This window comes from Macrotis lagotis, chromosome X (assembly GCF_037893015.1).
Source record: "Macrotis lagotis isolate mMagLag1 chromosome X, bilby.v1.9.chrom.fasta, whole genome shotgun sequence".
Lineage (NCBI taxonomy): Eukaryota > Metazoa > Chordata > Mammalia > Peramelemorphia > Peramelidae > Macrotis > Macrotis lagotis.
The window spans coordinates 254161750-254182429 of record NC_133666.1 but is presented as its reverse complement, the minus strand read 5'-3'; the positions used below and the strand labels follow the sequence as shown (position 1 = coordinate 254182429).

The window sequence follows — 20680 nt, the reverse complement described above, 5'->3', positions numbered from 1 at the left end:
AAAAAAAACCCTTAAAAACAAACAAACAAAGAAACCCCAACAAAACTTGGTATTTTAATGAGGAAATAACATAACTAACCAGGTGTATCTAAGATATGTAAAGAGGTGTTGTTTAGTTGTTTCACTTATGACTCATTCTTCATGACCCTGTAGAAATTTTCTTGGCAAAGATAGCTTAAATGGTTTGCCATTCCCTTCCCCAGCTTATTTTTGACAGATAAGGAAACTGAGGCAAACAGGGTTCAGTGATTTGCCCAGCTAGTAAGTGTCTGAGATGAGATTTGAACTCAGGAAGATGAGTCTTCCTGATTCCAGGTCTGTCACTCTGTCCATTGTACCCCTAACTGCCCATCTATAGAATAATGGAAGGTAATCTGAAAGAAGGTACTAGCAGAAGGTAGGATTCAAGTGGAGGTCTGGAAGCAATGGTGGGAATTAAGAGACCGAGGTGAGAGACAGGGCAGATCATTATGTAGTCAGCTGGTACAGGTTCAATTGCTGAGATAAGAGATGTTGTGTTTAAGGAATTGTAAATAGGTCACCATTGCCAGATTGTAGAGTAAGTATAGAGTGTAAAATGTTGGTAGATTTGAGAATATAAAGAACTTTACATGCTAAAGGCATTTATAATTAATCTTGGAGGTAATAAGGAGTCACTGGCACTCCTTTGAATTGAATTGAATAAGACTAGCATATGATAGACCTAAATTTTAGAAAAATGTCATTGCCAGCTAAGAGTAGATGGTCATAAGAGATCTAGATCTAGATGGAGACCCATTTAGTCTTTAACAATAGTCCAGAGTTGGTGCATGCTTGAATGAAGGTCATGGAGGTGAGAGTGAAGAAGAGACATAAGTGTTATGGTGAGAATGATAAGATTTGAAAATGATTCAGTTTCAGTCACTTAAATCCTCTTCTCTGGTATTATGGGGGCATGTAAGTGAACTCAGAGACTTGAAGTATTTTCCTGGGAGACAATTTTGAGTACTAGCCAAGCTAACTTTGTAGAGACTTGTCTAAGAGTTCTTCAAGGGGAAGACATTTTAAGCCATAGTAAAATTTTGACAGCTATTCAGTGAGTTATAGGAGGCCTGTGATATGCATCAGGGATGGGAGGACCAGGCATGGACAATGTCACACATTTTTGAAGTCCTGAAGTGAAAATGAATGTGTAGAATTTGAGTTTAAGAAAAGGGATGACTTTCCTATGGGGACAGTAATCCCTGGGGGAGACTGAGGCTGAGATTGAGGGATCACTGGAATTCTGTGCTTGCTGTTGTAGGTAAGGCTAAATCTGATTAGATGCCTACATGAAGTCTGGCGTGAAACTCGGCAACTTCAGGTGAGTGGAGGGAGCACCAGACTGCTCAAAGAGTAGCGAACAGGTCCAGGTCACAAAGAGAGCAGGGTAGCTAAATCACCTTTTCCAATCAACATTGGACCACTGAGTGGCTGTTATACTTCCAGAATGGATGAATTAGAGAAAACTAGACCTTTTTTTTTTAAGGACCACTTTTTTTTTTTCAGTATTTGCTTTATAATTGTGAGTCATCGTGTTGTCCAATATGGATGCAAGTTCAGCTTAAATTGCTGTTTGCTCTCTCTATTTGCTCTCTACTGTTTTACTACTATTGACTCTTACTACAAAGCTTCATTATATTATTAACTACCTATTATCTCAGACTGTACCTAGCTATTTTCATCCCATTTAATATCAGAGCAGCACAGTTATTTGAATTGCATTCTATTTGTCTGTAATCACTTCTCAACAGTAATTGTTCTGAGGTCCATGTCCTATGATGTGAAGGACACATGTGCTTGAAATTGGGGGCATTTAAACAGTCATGGGACTTTTAAGTATTGTTCTACTGTTTGGTATCTTAAAACATTGAAAGAACTTTTTATCTAAGAATATTAACCTTTTGGAAAGTAATTTTTTCAAAGTTGAAAGCAACTGAACTTTGAGGAAAAACACCATCAGCCCAAAATTAATAAACTTATGAGCAGTTATAAAGGTGTTTCAGTGACTCTCTGCTGACAATATTTTATTATGTGAGCAAGTCCTGTTCAGCTTTAAGTTTATGAAGCTCAGTACGCCTCCTCACAGGAGTAGGGATATGGGGCATACAGAGGGAGTGTGATTGCTTTCTGTGTAGATGGGAAGATGCAACTCGATTACAAGAAATATTCATTCAGCAAATATTAAGTGTACTTTTGTGCAAGGCACTGTTAGTTGCTACAGTGCATAGAGATGAAAAATGGAGCAGTTTTTAAATACAATATAAGACTACCAAAAAAGGGAGAGGTAAAAGAGACCCTAAATATCAGTGTTGTGCACTCCTGGTCACTTCTGTTCCTTCCTTTGCTCCCATTGTTCTAGACTCACTCAAAACCCATTTTTTACTTTGTAGTTTCCTGAGTTGCTCCCTGAGCCTTAGCTCCCAGCTAGATACTTGTTCTGCCGGCTAAGGAATTGAATCTAAGCAGGATTCTCAATTGGCACAGAATGGTCCACTGTGCTTCTGATAGCCAGGGTCAGTCAGCAGCCTACTCACTGCACCACTGATCTTCTCACCTGTGATAAACTCTGACACTATATCCCCTTCTTCTGATTGGTTGATTCTTTCTAGAACTTTCATTTTTAAAGAAAATATTAAGTATTAAGTATCTCCTCATTCCTCTCAGAGTTCTATTTATGACTCAGAACTTTTTCTGCCATATCTCTGGATAGGAATCATCTTCCTTCAATCCTCTATATCCCCAAGCATCTTTTCACACATCATTTCCTACTATTAGAATGTACTGTCACTGAAGAAAAGGACCATTTTTCTTTGTGCTTCTATTTGTGTTCCCAGCCATTTTGTGTGGCTAGTGCATGATAAACACTTTTTTGCTTGCTGAGTTGACTTTTCATTTTTTTTGAAATGTTTTTTATTTTTTCATTTACATGCAAAGATGGGCGTGGATGGCATTTTCTGTCACAAGTCTTTTAGAGTTGTCCTTGGTCATTAAACTGCTGGGAGGAGCTAAGTCTATCATTGTTGATCATAATATGTAATGTTCTTCTGGTTCTGCTTACTTCATTCAACATTAGTTCATGCAAGTCTTTGCAAACTTAAGTCCACCTGCTTATGATTTCTAATAGAAAAATAATATTATGTAACATCTGCATAGTATAACTTGTTCAGCCATTCCTCAATTGATGGACATCCTCTCATTTTCCAATTCTTTGCCATTATAAAAATAGCTGCTATAAATATTTTTGTATATGTAGGTCTTTTTCTGTTTTTTAATAATCTCTTTGGGATGAAGACCTAGCAATTTTTTTTTTTTTTTTGCTGCATCAGAGAGTAGGTACAGTTTATTTGCCCTTTGGGTATTGTTTTTCCAGATTGGTTGGATCAGTTCACAGCTAAGTTGACTTCTATTATAGACCTTTTCCCACCATATCTTAAATACTATAGATATCAGGTCTTGAGTGAAAATTTCCTCTATGATTAGAAGGTGGGAAAATGACTGAACAAGGATTACTTTGTGGAAGCTAGTGTTAAATCTTTTCTCCCCTTAAAACCAATAATGTGCTTGTCTTTTCAATCTCATTTATGATTTGTTTCCAAATGTTTTGGTATCTCATCCTCCTTTAGGTGTCTAGAATTGATCCTGAAAGGAAAGGTCAGGATTTCTATTGAAAATGCAAAGATAATGGCATTCTAGGTAAGGGTTTTAACTAGAGATAGAGAAAACTGAATATTATAGAGATAAAGTGAGTAGCCTCAGGGTCATACAAATAGCAAAGCCAGGATTTAGATTCTGGCCTTCTGGCTTTAAATAGAGCATTTAGTCCCTTGCATATGTCCCCTCTCTTGAATCTGAGGACAGAGTAAGGAACTTCTGTTGGGGAAGTAAGTGCTTGGATTCTGAGATTCTTGGAAAGGTCAGAATCTAGAGTCATTTCAGAGATTTCTCTGAAATTCCCAGGATATTTTGAAATCAGATGCTTATTTTAATTTAAATTTTTGTTTTTAATAGCAGTCATTTTCAGGTATGCAGCTCAACTCTTCCCTTTATCTCCAAACATATAGACTCACTTGGGCACAAACATACATAATAATTTTTAGATATAAATTCTCAGCTAAGTCTCTTCTCAGAATATGAAAGTCAGAGTCTAGAAGGCCCAGGTCCATGATACCTGATGGAAATACTCAAAGCCAAGCTATCATCAGTCTCAAGACACTAAAGTGTCTTGTACATACCACACATTAGGCCCATTGTGTCTTTCTACATAACAAAGAAAACTAGTTAAAACCAATTTAAAAACAGTGACTATGATTGCAAATGTATATGACCTAAAGAATCACCGATCTCCCACATCTCTAGCACTAGGAGGATGGTGCATTTCCTTATCTCTTTACTAGAGTCTAGAGTCAAGGTTGATCATAGTAAATTTTTTAAAATTTTATTTTTTGATTTTTCAAGGTGATAATGTTAAGTGACTTGTCCAAAGTCACACAGCTAGGTAATTCTTAAGTGTGTGAAGTCAGGTTTGAACTCAGGTCCTCCTAACTCCAGGGCTGGTGCTCTAATCCACTGTGCCACCTAGCTGCCCCTGATCATAGTAATTAAAAAGATGTGTGACTTTATTTTATTTTCATTCTTAATTGTATTACTGTAATCACTGTGCATCTTGTTTTTCTGCTTTTGCTTATTTTGTTTTAGAACAATTCATATAAGGAGTGTGACCTAGAATATTTTGTTTTTTTCTTGGGGTACAGTAATGTACCCTACTTCTTCAGCAATTCATTAGACACTAGGCATCTACTTTGCTTCTAATTCTTTGCTATGATACCTAGAGTTACTAGGAATATTTTGGTATCTGTTGTTCTTTAGAGGTCAGGTGCTTTTACACTTTAGTGTCTTGAGAGTGATGATACCTTGGCTTTGAGTATTTCCATCAGGTTTCATTGATATAGGACTTCTAGACTCTGAAACTCTCATATCCTGAGAAGAGATTTACTCTTGAATTTATATCTAAAAAAGTGTCAGTAATTCATAAGAAAAAAAATCGAGATATTTCCATTCTATTTTGACTTTTTTTTCCTCAAGGCAATCAAATTTTATATTTTCAATTTTTTCAAGAACTGTGAATATTATGTTTAGCTTAAGGTATTTTAATATTATTCTTAGCATTAGCAAAGAAATAATTCCCTTCTCACCACACATTTTATATGTCATTTTATTCTCTTATTACTCCAAATGGCATAATAAGTAAGAGAACAGGAATTGTAGTGAAGAAATAGGAAGTTTCAAATTCCTTTGGTAGAGGTGATTTATTAAGAATTATTACCCCTTTGCAGTAGTTATGCTGGTTACATTTAATTTATTATTTTTTGAAGTCTCCTGACTCCCTTAAGGGCCCTTGCTTTCTCCAGAGAGATTTTTTTTTTTATTTAGTATTCATTCAGCCTAATTCCTAACCCGGGGAAAGGTTAGAAGTATGGAGTTAATTTTTTTTAAGAGAAGGAAGATTATATAGAGGATGGTCTGTTGTTACAACTATCTCTTGATCATTAATGTTAATGAGATGTAGGCACAGCAGGGTGCCCCCCAGTTGCACACTGGTTAATAATGTATGGTGGTACTATCGTACTTTGGACTCAAAACTGGGGAGGTATTCTCTCTTGCTCTATTTAATAAAGATAAGACACCAAGGACATATACTTTATATATTCCCAGTGGTACATTCCTATTTTATTTTTATGTAGGCTTGAAAGATGTTCAACATTACATTACACCCTTAGGTGTACTGTGAAAAGGATGCTTTGTTCTTTATCAGCTAGGAACTCGGGCTTAGTATTTCAGTAATTCTAACTTCCTATAGAGATACATTAAAAACAGTCTTACTCATATGGAAATATACCCTCTGTAACTAAACTTCTATCTGGCTGTGCAGCCAAACTACTCCCCTTATTACTAATTCTGTAGTGCTTCTTAAGAATTTTGTTTGTGTGTATGTGTTTGTGAGAGAGATACATTGTTCTAGGCCTTGGGAAATGAAAAATGAAATGACAACACCCCTTACCTTCAAGGAGCCTCTTGTCTGGTCTCTCCATTGCTTCTGTCCTACAAAACTCATTAATATTTGTATCATTACTCTCTGTTTTCTTGCTTTTCTTCCTTTGGATCCATCTTCATTTGGGGGCTGTTTCTAAATATTTTTAGCTGGGAACCAGTAAATGTTTTTGGCCTAGGTATTGGTCTCCCACTTATTTTATCCTTTTCATGTTAACTATCATTATGGCTAGTTGATTTAATACCATCAAGTTACCATATCATGCATTATAAAAATGCATCTTAAATAACATGAGAGGGCATATCTGATTTTTAAAAAGAGGTGAATATTGATGCTGATAAAATGTAAGTTGGTTGACTAGCCCTGGAAGAAGAGATAACTGCTTTGTTTACCTTTCTTTCTCATCTCCTGGATTTGAAAGAAAACCCTTCCCAGAGGGGAGAAGCCAAGAAAAGTAGCTGTAGAAGGATAGTTATCCCTTCCACATCAGTATTTTCCCCATTGCAGTTTTCTTAGATTGTGTGTCAGCATAAGAAATTAAATGGAAATTTTTTTAAGAGTTTTGCAGAAGGCGTAGATGACATGCTAAGGCCAGCAGACAACACAGAAAAGGTTTAGAAACTCAGTAGTGCATAAAATATATGTATAGTCTTGTATAATATCAACATATATTATCTTTTAATATCAAAATAATTCAGCTTTCTATTAGTAAGGGAGAGTCAAAAAATTTTATGCGGATTTTCCAGACTGAGAGGATGGGCTGCCTCTAACCCCATGGTGTGTGGAATGGATAGTTGGAGATCCACCCAGGAGAGGGTAGGGACTCTAGTGAAAGGGTTTATAGTTTGTACTAGTAAATGTATATAATATCTGAGTCTGTGAAAATCAGGTCATACTTTCAAGTTTAATGTAAATTATTAACATTTAAAAAAAATCACTTTAGTAAAGACAATCAACAAAACAATAAAGCCAAGCCCTGATTTGAAGAGTTTGCTGATTTCTAAGGTGAAAAGCCTCATGTAGAAGATTTAACAAATGACTTTCCCTTAATTGCTGTTGGCTCTACAAAGCCCTGAAATTTAAAACCCTGCTCACTAACATACCATTTTACTACTGCTAGAGGTCTTAATTTTCTACTACTTCTCATTGTTTTAGGTTGCAATACTGCTGCTATGTACTACCATCTTTCCTTATAGGATTTTACAAATGAGTTTCTATTAGAGACTGGTTATGTCTTTTGCTGCCATATTTCTGTTTAGCAAGAAGTAGAGGTGTCTGTTGGCTGAGATGATTTCTAGATTCTTTTGATCTTTTGGGGTGTGATTGATTAATTTATTGATAGTTTTTACCATTAATATTATTCATTTATTAATCTATTCCTTTCCCTAAACCTTTCCATTGAACAATCTGTCGCAAAAAAGATTTCCTTAAAGTAGGAGAAAAAGACACATCAGGAAAGCCAAGCAGCACATTGGCCATGTCTGAAACCCATATTTGTACTGTTCTGCATCCATGGTTTCCCATAGCTATGATCAGTGAGGGGGTGGAGTGCTCATTTTCATAATTATTCTCCAGGGTCAATTTTGGTCATTATATTTGCAAATAACATGCTTCTATTTTATTTTTCTTTCCATCGATGTTGTAGCCATTATATATAATTTTTCTACATATTATTTGCTTGCTTCACAGTATTAATTCACATTGATTTTCTTTATGTCTCTGAATTCTTATATTTATCATTTCTTACTATAGGTCTTTTATATACATGTATCAAAATCTGATTAGTCAGTTTCTAATTGATGGATATCTACTTTATTTCTAATTCTTTGTTACCAAAAATTTTGTAATATATGGGGCCTTTATGTTGTTGACATATATGCAATTATAACGTTAAGATTATCTTGGTCAGAAATATAACTAATTTCATCTTTTTTTCATAATTCCAAATTACTTTACTAAATGGTTTGACTGCTTTATAGGTGTATGTGCAATGCATCAAGATTTTAAATTTTTATAAGAAATGGTGAAAGATTATGTTTATGGCCCTTTTAAAGCATTTTTTCATCTTTTTTTGCTATCAATAATAGGCTTGCATACATATATATCAAGTTGGAGTTGTTTTAATTGTATATCATGTGTTCTTATCTTTATTCTAATTTGGTATTGATTTTAATCTTTCTTTTTTACAAGTCATTGATTTGACTACCTCAATAATTCAGAAACACCCACCTTGTTGGTAATCCATTATTTCTTACCTGTCAACATGTAGGTGAGTTCTATACTCTTGTGCATCTAATGATATTTAGACAGTGGACATTCTTTGTCCTTTTTTTTCTTCCCTGAGTAGATAATTATGCCAAACACTTTTGAAAGATGACAGATTTCATCCTGGAAGCTCTAAGGTGTTCTGGTACTAGATGCTATTGACAAATCATCATCCACAAATAGGATTGGGTGGAGATTCTTTCTATTTATAGGGAATTATCCTTCCACTGGACCTCTATAGATTGCCTCTATAACAATGGAAAACACCTTGGGTAAGCATATGTCTCCTTGTCCTATACTTTTCCTTTATTGTTGGGATCAGAGGAGTTTTAAACAAGATTAGTTCCATATTTCTTTTAATCATTCAAAGAGACTTCTATGATTTTAAAATAGGTCATTTACCCCATCAATTTAGCAGTGCTAAGCACTGTAAATACTTAGAAAGGCAAAAGCCAGTTCCTGCTCTCAATGAGCTCACAGCTCTTTGAAATCAAATGCATCTTTTAGTCCAGTTAGACAATAGACATCAGCATACACACACACACACACACACACACACACACACACACACACACACACACACACACACACACATATATATCTTAGCTACTGTGAGGAGGCAATGAGTTGAGCACAAAGTTAGTTGAACATAGAGAGGTCAGATTAACTTTGGAAACAATTTTTTTTAATGATGCCAGGTTTCTTCTTCAAAAAAAAGGTTCATCCTTATAAAACTTTTGATCTTCCTGGAGTTATGTGGAATACTACGATGTCTATCTTAGCTATCTATTACTGATGGACCAGATAGATAAAGAAATTTTTCATCCTACTGTATAGAGCATGGACTGATCTATAGGCATTCTAATTATATTTCCTTTTCATGTTTAGAGATTGGTAAGCCAGACTTTTTTGGGTGATTATTGTTCTCATTTAGAGTGCTCTGTAATATTGTATAACTTGATATAATCATACTATGGAGGACTTATATAGCAGGAGTTTTTAACCCCTTTTGTTTCCTGGACCCCTTTGGCAGTTGGGTAAAGTCTGTGAACGCCTTCTCAGAATGATGTCTTTAAATTCATAAAAAATATTACAAGGCAGGGGTGGCTAGGTGGCGTAGTAGGGGTGGCTAGGTGGCCTAGTTGGGGTGGCTAAGTGGCGTAGTGGATAAAGCACTGGTCCTGAAGTCAGGAGTATCTGGGTTCAAATCCGGTCTCAGACACTAAATAATTACCTAGCTGTGTGGCCTTAGGCAAGCCACTTAACCCCATTTGCCTTACAAAAAAAATATTACAAGGCAAACCAATTGAATTGAAATGACTACAAAAATATTAAAAAGTTAATGGGCCCTAGGATAAGAACCTTTGATATTTATATATGTATGTGTACACATATCTGCTTTGTGTTTTGCATGTATATATGTTTATATGTACGTACATACATATATGAAAAACAGTAGCTAGGTGATGCTGTGGATGGTGTGCCAGGCTTGGAGTTAGAAAGACTTGAGTTCAAATTCAGCCTCAGACATTTACTCAGGCATTTATGGTCACATATGACCATAGACAAATCATTGAATTCCGCTTGCCTCAGTTTCCTCATCTGTAAAACGAGTTAGAAAAGGAAGTGGTAAACCACTCTAGTATCTCTATAAAGAAAACCCTTGAAAAGTAATTATAAATAGTTGGTCATGACTGAAATGACTAAACAATAACATAGGTATGTTTGTGCATGTATGAAGTGTGTATATTCCATATTTATTTTTATATATCACTACCAAACACACTCATAATAATATAGAGTTTTATGATATATTTGTTTATATTGACACATGTATCATGTAGAGATTTGATATATTTGTTTATATTGACACATGTAGCATGTCTATACATCTACTCTGTACATGTAACTGGGTAATAGACATAGTTCATATGCTTGATCTTTACCATGTTCATGTTCAGATCAAATTCTTTCTTACATGGCTATAGAACTATGAATATTAAAACAAAGACTAGAGTTAATACTCTGGCTATTTGAAACTTTGATTAAACGCATCATTTTGCATTGAAGAATTTTCTTGGATAAAGTTGGTTCATCTTGTGTCAGAACTTTAGTTTAACCTTTTAAATAGAGTTTTTTTTCCTTGAAAATATATCTTGCTTTCCTGTCTTCCTCAAACAAACCAAATGCAATTTAACTTTCAGTAGATGACAGATTGGCACTGCTTTTCACGCAGGTGTTGAATAAATGTTGAATTGCATTGAATGTCTTAGGACCATCTTTAGAAATGTTGGTTATTGTGATCTAGCTAAAGAGATACAGTTTGAAATGGAGATGTAAATGGTATATTGCATCAGGCTCAATGGATACTAATATTAACAGTGGCCCTGGAACATTTTCTTTGAGTCCCAGGTGCCAACTTGGTTTTTATTCATATATCTCTTTCTCATAAAACTACATGACATTTTGGACAGTATAATATTCCTTTCTTCAAAATTAATTGGTGGCTTAAAAACTGAACCAGCCTTTTTTTGAGTGATTTCCTCCCCCCCCCACCTTTGGAAAATCATAATTCTCATTTTTTGATATTGATATTTTTTAGATCTCCTGACATCATTGAAAACATTATTTTTAATATTTTTTTCTGTATGACTAACACCATTGAGACCTCTTTGTCAGCATGAACCCACTTTTCCATCTCACTTGTATGAACATGTTGGGAGGAGATATGAAGGACAAGTTTCCCTTGATAAATCAAACATTTCTTCTAGGATGATCAAAGAAGAGGAGGTTTCTATTGATATGACAGCAGGCCATACTTTCCCCCTAAATTCCCCTTATTAGATTTATAAATAGAATTTTGAACACATCTTTAAAATTTGCATTTGAATGCTCTAATAAATACCCAAAGAATAGGTATTCCCAAAGAATACCTACTTTATGCATCAGCTCAATCATCATGTTGGTCTTGGAGTCAGGAAGATCTGAGTTCAAATTCTGCCTTTGGTAATGCTAAATATGTGAATCTGGCAGATTATTTAATCATTTTCTTCCTTAGTTTCTTTGCAAAATGAGGTTAATAAATACCCAGGGTTGATGTGAAGATCAAATGAGATGATATTTGTAAAGCACTTTGCAAACCTTAAATTACTACATAAGTGTTTGCTATTATAATTATTAGTGACATTTTGTATTCCGAACAACACTTAAGGTATGGGATGAATCAGTGAGATAAAAATTAGAGATGAGAAGATAATAACAGTTCTATTAGACATTAACTTAATGTCCTTTCTCAGTTACAGAAATTAAAAATCTTTTTCTCTTTAGATAAATCTCTCAGTGTTCCTCTGCTCCTAAAGGTGACCTGACTAATCAGAACCTTGCAAATATAATCATCAGGTTTTTGGTTCCTCTGGAGTTGTTTGCCCGCTGGAAAAAAAGTCTAGGACTGGTCTTTCCATTTAATAGTTCAGAGGATTTTTCAGGCTACTTTGAAGCTTAGAGCTATTCCTGAGGCCAGTGGGTTCTGGGAGATTGGTCTCTGGACTCTGCTCTGTGTTAATACAAAGTACTTTAGAATTCTGCTGGCATAAATACATAGGAAATGATATGAAGATTAAGCTCATGGTGTGCTCTTTGCATTTCCCTGTAGTTTTCTTTCTTTTTCAGATAGGTAGAACATGGGCATGTGCAGAATGCTAAGGCCAGAAATCATACTGTAATTAAATGGATGTACTGCAGGAGTCCTGAGTGCTTTATTTTTCATAATTTTTTTATCAGTATTTTGGGATAAAGGATTTTTTTAAAAAAGTTATAAATGATAAAAATCATGTAACAACATACTTAATTAAAGAGAGGGAAGCTATAGTTTTCTGATGGACAACACATTTAAATAGTTTGCATAGGAGCTGTACATACCTATTCCAATGCTGATGATGTTTATCCTTTGGTCTTGAAGAAGACCATGATGTTAGGGAGATGATGCCATGACAAGCACATAAATTGGATTTGAGTGGTGGGGGGCTGTGCGAAGTCACCAGCCTCACTTTCTCCTCCAGGGTCATCTGGGTCCAGTGGCCAGATATGAATCAGGATGACTGGAGATGGCTCCAGATGTGAGGCAGTCAGGGTTAGGTGACTTGCCCAAGGTTACAAATGTCTGAGGCTGGGTTCGAACCCCTGTCCTTCTAACTTCTGTGATCTATCTACTGAGCCACCTAGCTACCCCATTCCAGTGGTGAATTCTTTTGCAAATGACCCACAAGCATCAAGTAAATTCAGACACTAGTGTCAGTAGAATCACAAATTTGTGGTTTGATTATATGAATTAATGATGGACAGTAGTCTATTAGGTAACAAGGTGATGCAATGGACCTGGAGTCAGGAAAATGAGTCTTCCTGAATTCAAATTTGACCTCAGACAAGAAGTAATTGTGTTTTTTTTGCCTTAGTTTCCTCATATGCAACATGAGCTGAAGAAGAAAAATGAGAAATCCCTCCAGTTTCTTTGCCCTCTATTCCCCCCACTCCCCAAAAATACAAAATGAAGAATTGGATACAATTGAATGCCAGCAACAAAAGTTGGTCATTAAATATTTCTTAATTTGAATCATAGAGTAATAGACCATTAGAGTTTTGGTCTTGATCTATGTTTTCTATATCAATTAAAACAAATTTTTAGGGGTTTTTTTGGATGTAACAGAGGGAATTGATAGATCAAAATTAAACTAAAGTTTTAAAAAATTCAAGATTACTATGGAAGGTCAGTCTCCATTGCCTCTTAGAATTCCTGACTTCCTAAAGTATTGGTAGTTTCAGTTGTTCCAATTTCTGATAGAATACTGTTTTGCTCTAAAAAATGATGCGCAGGATGCTTTCAGAAGAATCTGGAAAGATTCACATGAAATGACAAAAACTGATGTGAGCAAAACCAGGAGAAAATTGTATACAGTAATAACAATATTGTAGCAATGATCAACTCAGAATGATTTAAGTTCTCTTGTCAAGACAAAGATTCAAGATAATTCCTAAGGACCTATGATGAAAAAACGGATGAAATCTGTATGCAGACTGAACCAAGCTTTTTAAACTTCTTTATGTGTCTAATAGGGAAATGCTTCACATGTATAATAGATATCAGATTATTTTCTTTCTCAAAGAGGGAGAGGGGCATGAAGGAGGGAGAGAATTTGGAATGCAAAATTTAAAAAAATGAGTGTTGACTATTTTGATTGGGAAAAATTTAAATAAATAAGTATTAACAAAAATTCTGGTCTATTCTTAAACTCAATTTGAATGTTTTTCTTAGGGGAAGATTTTGCCAATGTTCTTACCTATTGCTATTCACTTTCCCCTCAAATAATCATGTTTGTACTTCTTGGTTTATACATTGATTTTCCCAGTAGACTATAAGTTCCTTGAGGGCAAATTGATTGTTTTTCATTTTACTTTTGTATTCTGACTGCCTTAGATTTAGTAAGTGCTTAATAAACATGCTGGTTGGGTAGGATTACTATACTAATTGAATTTCTAGCAGTTATTTTATATCTGAAATATGTAAGTACTATGGGAGGTAAAGGGATATAAAAATTAAAAAGAGAAGACACAGACTCTGCTCTCAAGGAGCTTACATTTTATAATGTGTAAATACCAGAGAGTTTTGGAAGATGAGAACAAGAACTACAGGGGGATTGAAAGGCTTCCTGGAAGTATTTGAACTTGAGCTGAATGCTATAGGAAGTTTAGGAGTTCAACAGGCAAAAACAAAGAGAAATTACTTGTCATATATGGGAAGAAAATGAATAAATATGTAAATATTTACACAATACCTACTATGTGCTAGACAGATTAAAATGACTTGTCCAGAACCACATAGGCAGTGAATATTTGAGGCTAGATTTGAATTTGAATATCACTGACTCCAGACCTAGGGTTCTATCTACTGTATCATCTAAACACATAGGAGACAGTCTATGCCTAGGCAGGAAGATGGTGACTAGGTACTAGAATAAAACTGAGGATAATTTGATTGCTATGAAGAGCGCTTGAAGCAAAGAGGGGAGGGATGTGAAATGAGTTTAAAAAGAAAAGTAATGGTTGGTAGTGTATCACTTTGTCATATGGTGAGATGGAAGAGCTTGGCCTAGAATCATCTCTTAATTCTCTGTTCAGTCTTTCAAAGGATTTATCTCATGTTGACTGGGTAAGTATATAATTTGTAACTTAAAGTTGTACTTCTTACTTAACTCAGTGTTGAAAATATTTATTTGACTTCAACATTTCATCCTATATATAACTTCTCATGGAATGTTATTATTAGATGCAACACTAAACTATCTCTGAGAGATTCAGGAAAAAGTCATAAAATTCCATTTTTAAAGACTAGATTGAGTTCCATAAAAATATATCTCCTTGGGGAAAAATGGAAAAGGGCAATTTTATACCAAAAATTTTATTTTTTTAAAAAAAAGACTTTGTATGTTATCCATCTCCAGAAAAAGAACTGATAATCTGAATGCAGATTAAGGCATAGTTTTTTCTTTACTTTTTTTACTTATCTTGGTTTTTTTTTTTTTGGTCTGTTTTCTCTTAGAAAATGAATAACATGAAAATATGTTTTGCAAGATTGCATGTATATTACTTAGATTAAAATGCTTGCCTTATTGTGGGGGGAGGGAGCAAGGGAGGGAGAGAATTGGCACTCAGAAATTTTGAAAAAACAAATGTTAAAACTTGTTTTTGTATGTAATTGGTCAAAAATAATATATTACATTAAAATATTTTATTGAATTGGAATTCTAGTGGAAGACAGTCAAGTTTTCTTCTTTATGAGTGTGTTGTTATCCAGAACACTCAATTGCTATCTAACTCAAATAAGGCTATGAAATATTTGCTGTCAGGTGGCTAGGTGGTGCAGTGGGTAGAGCACTGGCCCTGGAGTCAGGAGTACCTGAGTTCAAATCTGGCCACAAACACTTAATAATTACCTAATTACCTAGCTGTGTGGCCGTGGGCAAACCACTTAGCCTTGCAATATATATATATATATATATATATATATATATATATATATATATATACACACACACACACACACACACACACACACACACACATATATACATATATATGATAGCAAGTTTCACATCATCCTGCAACAGAGTAAAGGGGTAGAATTTGGAATCATACTTGAGTTTGGACCCTACTCTGCCTCTTACTATCTGTTAGGAGACTTGGAGAGGAATATTTTCTCACTTTGGGGAACCTCTGTTTTCTCACCTTTAAAATGCTAAGCTTTTTAAAAAATTTTTATAGGTAATCAGAGTTATGTGACTTGCCCAGGGTCACACAGCTAGTAAGTTTTTGAGGTCTGATTTGAAGTCCATAGCACTTGCTCTGGAGTCAGGAGGACCTATCCACCATGCCATCTAGCTGCCCCTGAATATATCTATATATCCATATAATATTATATATATTAATATATAATTAATTATTAATTATTTGATAGCCTTATTTGAGTTACATAGTATTTGAATATTCTGGATAACAACACATTCATAAAGAAGAAAACTGATACTGTCTTCTATTAGAATTCCAATACAATACAATATTTTTAATGTATTATTTTTGACCAATTACACACAAAAACAAGTTTTAACATTTGTTTTTTCAAAATTTCTGAGTGCCAATTCTCTCCGTCCCTTGTTCCCTTCCCCTCCACTTATAAGGCAAGCATTTTAATCTAGGTTATATACTTGCAGTCTTGTAAAACATATTTAATTAATATAATGATATAATAAAAATCTTTAAGTCTTTTTAGAGCTCTAAATCCTATGATTTCTTAAAATTTGTAAAATTTTTCATTAAATTTCAAATGGAGCAGACAGATTTCAGAAAAACTTAGAAAGACTTAAATGAACTGATGCTGGGTGAAATCAGCAATTGGAGATCATTGTTCATCTTAACAATGTCACATAATGATTATGATTCCTTTAGCTTTTCTCAGCAATATAGTAATCAAAATGCCTATGGAACCTGAATTCAGACCAAAGCATACTATTTGCAATTTTAAAAATTTGTTGTTTGTTTTTCTTTTTCATGGTTTTTGTTCTGATTCTTTTTCAACATGACTAATAATGGAAATATGTTTAACATGATTGAGGCGGGGAGGAGAGAGAGAGAGAGAGAGAGAGAGAGAGAGAGAGAGAGAGAGAGAGAGAGAGAGAGAGGAAGAAATGTGGAACTCGAATCTTAGAAAAAAATGAACATTGAAAATCATCTTTACATGTAATTGGAAAAAATCAAAAACAGTATCATATGAAAAATGGAAATTTAAAGCAATGACCACATTTTGCTTAGCCTGATAAAGGCAATAAAGATGAAACAGAGGGGTTGACTTGATTTTCAAGAAATTTAGATAGATTACTCATATTGGAGACTCTAGAAATACCTCTTCTCATTAGAATCACTCTTAGAACTATATCTTGGGTGCAAAAATCAAATGAATATATAAATAAAATTAGTCGAAGTGCCTTCTTCATTGTCTGATATAGGTCAAGAGGTAGAATGTGCAGCTGTAGCTGTTTTCAAAGCTGTTCCAAGTGTTGCTGATAATTATACATAATTACTGCATCACAGCTTTGAAAGTCCTATGACTTCTCTGGCATTCCGGGAAAGAGTGGGTCTTCAATCACTCACCTACTCCCAAGAGCTCTGATATCAAGACATTGACCAAGCCTGTAGCAACAGAACACAGAGGTCCTCTTGGCAGGATGTAAAACTCCAGTCTTCCTCAAGAGATTTAACAAAATTGTTTTGAAAGCAGAGTTGGAAAAATGTGGTCATTCAGTTACTGTAAGACTTGGGAACTTTCTGATTGACCAATGTAAAACAAATTTGGGCTTGCCACTCTTTCATAAGCACCTGGCCTCTGGCCTCGGCTATTTTTACTGGAAATATCTTAAAAACTCCTTGGGAGCCAAAGTTGGTATGTACTTTATGCCCATGTACCTAGTACTCAGTAAGCAAGTTGTATAGTGAAAGAGACCTCTTGCTTACAGAATTGTTTGATCCTGGAGTGGGAGTGGTGAAAGGTTTATATAGTAAAGGGATAGATATTTTGTTAGAGATGAAATGAAAAGGAAAGACTGGTTGGAAAAAACAAGGGTAAGCAAAGTTGTTAAATTGGATGGCATTTCTAATTTCAGAGCTACAAGGGGCCTTGGGAATGAATTTCCCTTATTTTCTAGAGAAGTAAATTTTGACTTGTGTAGGATCATCTAGCAAGTGAGGAGACAGGGCTAAAACCCAGATCCTTTAATGGCTAAAGAACAACAAAAATGGTCATGATTACTATCCATAGGGAGGAAGCTGGGTGGCTCAGTGGATAATTCAGTGGGCCTGGAGTCAAGAGGACTCATCTTCCTGAGTTCAAATCTAGCCTCAAACACTTATGAGTCATATGTTAGTGTCATCTTCCAACTGAGTCCATCTTCCTGGACAAAGTCACTTAGCCTTGTTTGCCTCAGTTTCTTTATCTGCAGAAGGAAATCAAAAACTTCAAATAGGATCACAGAGTTGGACATGACTGAAATGCCTTAACTGACAGTTAATAGATTAGTTGTTTATGGTTTCTAATGAACTTTACTTATATGACCTCATTTGAATGGAACAGTGACTTGTGAAATAGGTACTATTATTATCTTTCCAGTTTTTTATATATAAGCAGACTGAGGATGAAAGTAATTTGTTCTGGGTCATGCACAATTAGCAAGAGTTTGAGGACAAATTCGATTTTTAGTCTTTTTGTGTCCCTTGTTTAATGCTGGTTATAAAAAAACAAACAAACAAAAAACATTTCCCATTTGGCTGCCCTAAGCACCATTCTTCCTAGTTCTTATTGAGACTAGAATAAGATTAAATGTTAGTTAGCTACTAACAAGAGATCTCTTCATTTTACTGATGAGAAAACTGAGAGCCACTGAGGTTAACTGTGTTGTCTAAAGTCACTAAATGAATCAATGACAGAACCCATAGTCGAAACTTTTATTGTTGTTGCATTGTTTTCAATCATTCAGACTTTCAGTAACTCCAGTTGGGATTTTCTTACTTACTGGAATGGTTTGCCATTTCCTTCTCTAGCTCATTTTACAGATAAGGAAACAGAGGCAAATAAGGTTAAATGACTTGTCCAGGGTCACATACCATATTTCCCCGTGTATAAGACACACCTTAATTTGGGGGCCCAACATTTGAAAAAAATATATATAACATAAAGTTATTAACTCAAGTTTTACTCATCATGAAATTTAACAGTGTTCTGCTCATAGCTTTCAGGCATCTTTGGACAAGTCTGGTGCATTGCCGCATGCTGTTTCATGAAACTGAAGCACCAATTGTGTCCTTTGAAATCAGTCACTTTTTTTTCATCAGCATTTCTTCTGACCTCCTGCGAACCATCTTTGTGGACACAGGAATTCCCTTTGCTCTTCCATCCTTCTCTTCAATCCCCTCCCTAGATCAGACCATTTGCTGCCTTGCCTCTCACGGCCTTCTTCTACTGGTGTGTTTTCCATTGGGTTTCTTCTTCCCATAACCCATCTCGGATTGTTTTCTCAGTTGGAAGATGACACTAACATTCAGCAACACGATTTCCATTCACTTTTGCAAACCTGGATCCCTTTGAACTTGAATTCAGCACTATATGAAAATCTTTTCTGAGCCATTTCTGGGCAGAATCTGGGAAAATATAACCTAATATACAGATAACAAATGGGAAACAGTAAGCACAAAGACAACAAGCACGAAAAAATGGGAAATGCAAGTAAAAAGTGCTACAACCACTGTAAAGATGCTCCCAGAATTTAGACCCCAAATTTTTTGGAAAAGGGTGTCTCTTATATATACATGGGGGAAACATGGTAACTCGGAGTCTGGATTAGAATTTAGAGTCTAATTGACTCTAGGCCAGCACTCTATACATTGTGCTACCTAGGTGCCCCACTACGTAACTTAGTGGAATTTTTCTAGACTAAAGTGATTTCTCTGTGACTAACCCTTATTGAGCAGGAACTTGATAAAAACCTTTACTGTTCATTTCCCATTTCTCTAGTGGGAGTGACATGTCCCAGTTATTCATAGGAATGATGAGATCATATGGAGAAAATAGTACTTTGACTTTGTGTTGTTCTTTAACTGGTCAAAGACTAACCAGTTAAATTACTTTTTTTAACTGAATCTTGGTGTGGGAATGAAATGGAGAGGAAAGAGGATTGGGTTTGCAGTTAGAGCACCTGAGTTTGAATGTTGGCAGGGCCAAGTTATATTTGAAAGCTGGTAATAATTGGAAAATGAGACTTGATAATGAGTTTTTTTTTGTAAAATGAGAGTGTTAGAAGAGCTGATCTTGAAAGATCCTTCCAGCTCTAAGTCCTATCATCCTGTAAAGTGAGCTTTCCATTTTCAGTTATAGTGAATATAAAACATTGATTTTCCCATAGTGATTGTGAACTATTTATTTGGTTGTTGTTATGGGTTTAGATGGGCATTCTGTTCTAAACTCCATTTATAACTCTTTCATCACTCTAAAGTTTAAAAAGTCCATCTAGCCCATTTGAGTTTTAATTTTCCATGCCTAACTTTTGGATTATATGTGAAATTTTATTTTCTGGGGACTTAAATGGTAGTGTTTTGGGAAACTCAGGTGAGAATGGGAGAAAAAAAAGGTTGACATGCTAAAGTAATTATAAAACAGGCTAAAAACTAACAAGGATTTACTTTGCCTGATAATCATGGGTTATTCTGAAGCTTTGGAGTACATAATTTTCTTCAGATTTGTAAAGTGTTTTGTCAACCTTGATACTCAGAAGTTCCCAGCCTGTGTTGCCCTTTGGAACCAGAACCCTCTCTCTCCCTATGTGTTTATCCCAGTTGTCATAACACCCAAATCTGTCAGAGGAGATATATAGGGAGTCTTGCCTATACTTAACAGAGAGAATATTGTATTATCTATATGGTCAAGGGAATGAGATGTTCTGCTTAATAAAACATCTGATTAATAGAGAGTAACAAAATGTAGACTGCCAATTGTCAAAGAATTAGATGCAATAAAATACACTTAATACAAGAACATAATTTAATCTTTGTTTCAGAAAGCACTTCATGATCTTATGGTACTCTGGGGTCATTGTTATGAGTATGAATTATTCATTTTTTCTGGTAAAGTGCAGAAATGCCTAAAAGAGCTTCCAGTTGATTGAATGCTGAATAAGCCAGCTTTTACTGTAATTAAACAATCTAGATAGTTGTAAATTTTAAAATTTGAACATGTATCCTGACTGTCCTAAA

At 35.0% G+C, this 20680-nt stretch overlaps 1 protein-coding gene across 13 annotated transcripts in view; it reads left to right on the top strand.

The window, feature by feature from the left end:
* The window catches only part of MAST4 (microtubule associated serine/threonine kinase family member 4), an 880607-nt gene that overhangs the window by 185909 nt on the left and 674018 nt on the right, over positions 1-20680 (top strand). The window lies entirely within an intron of this gene.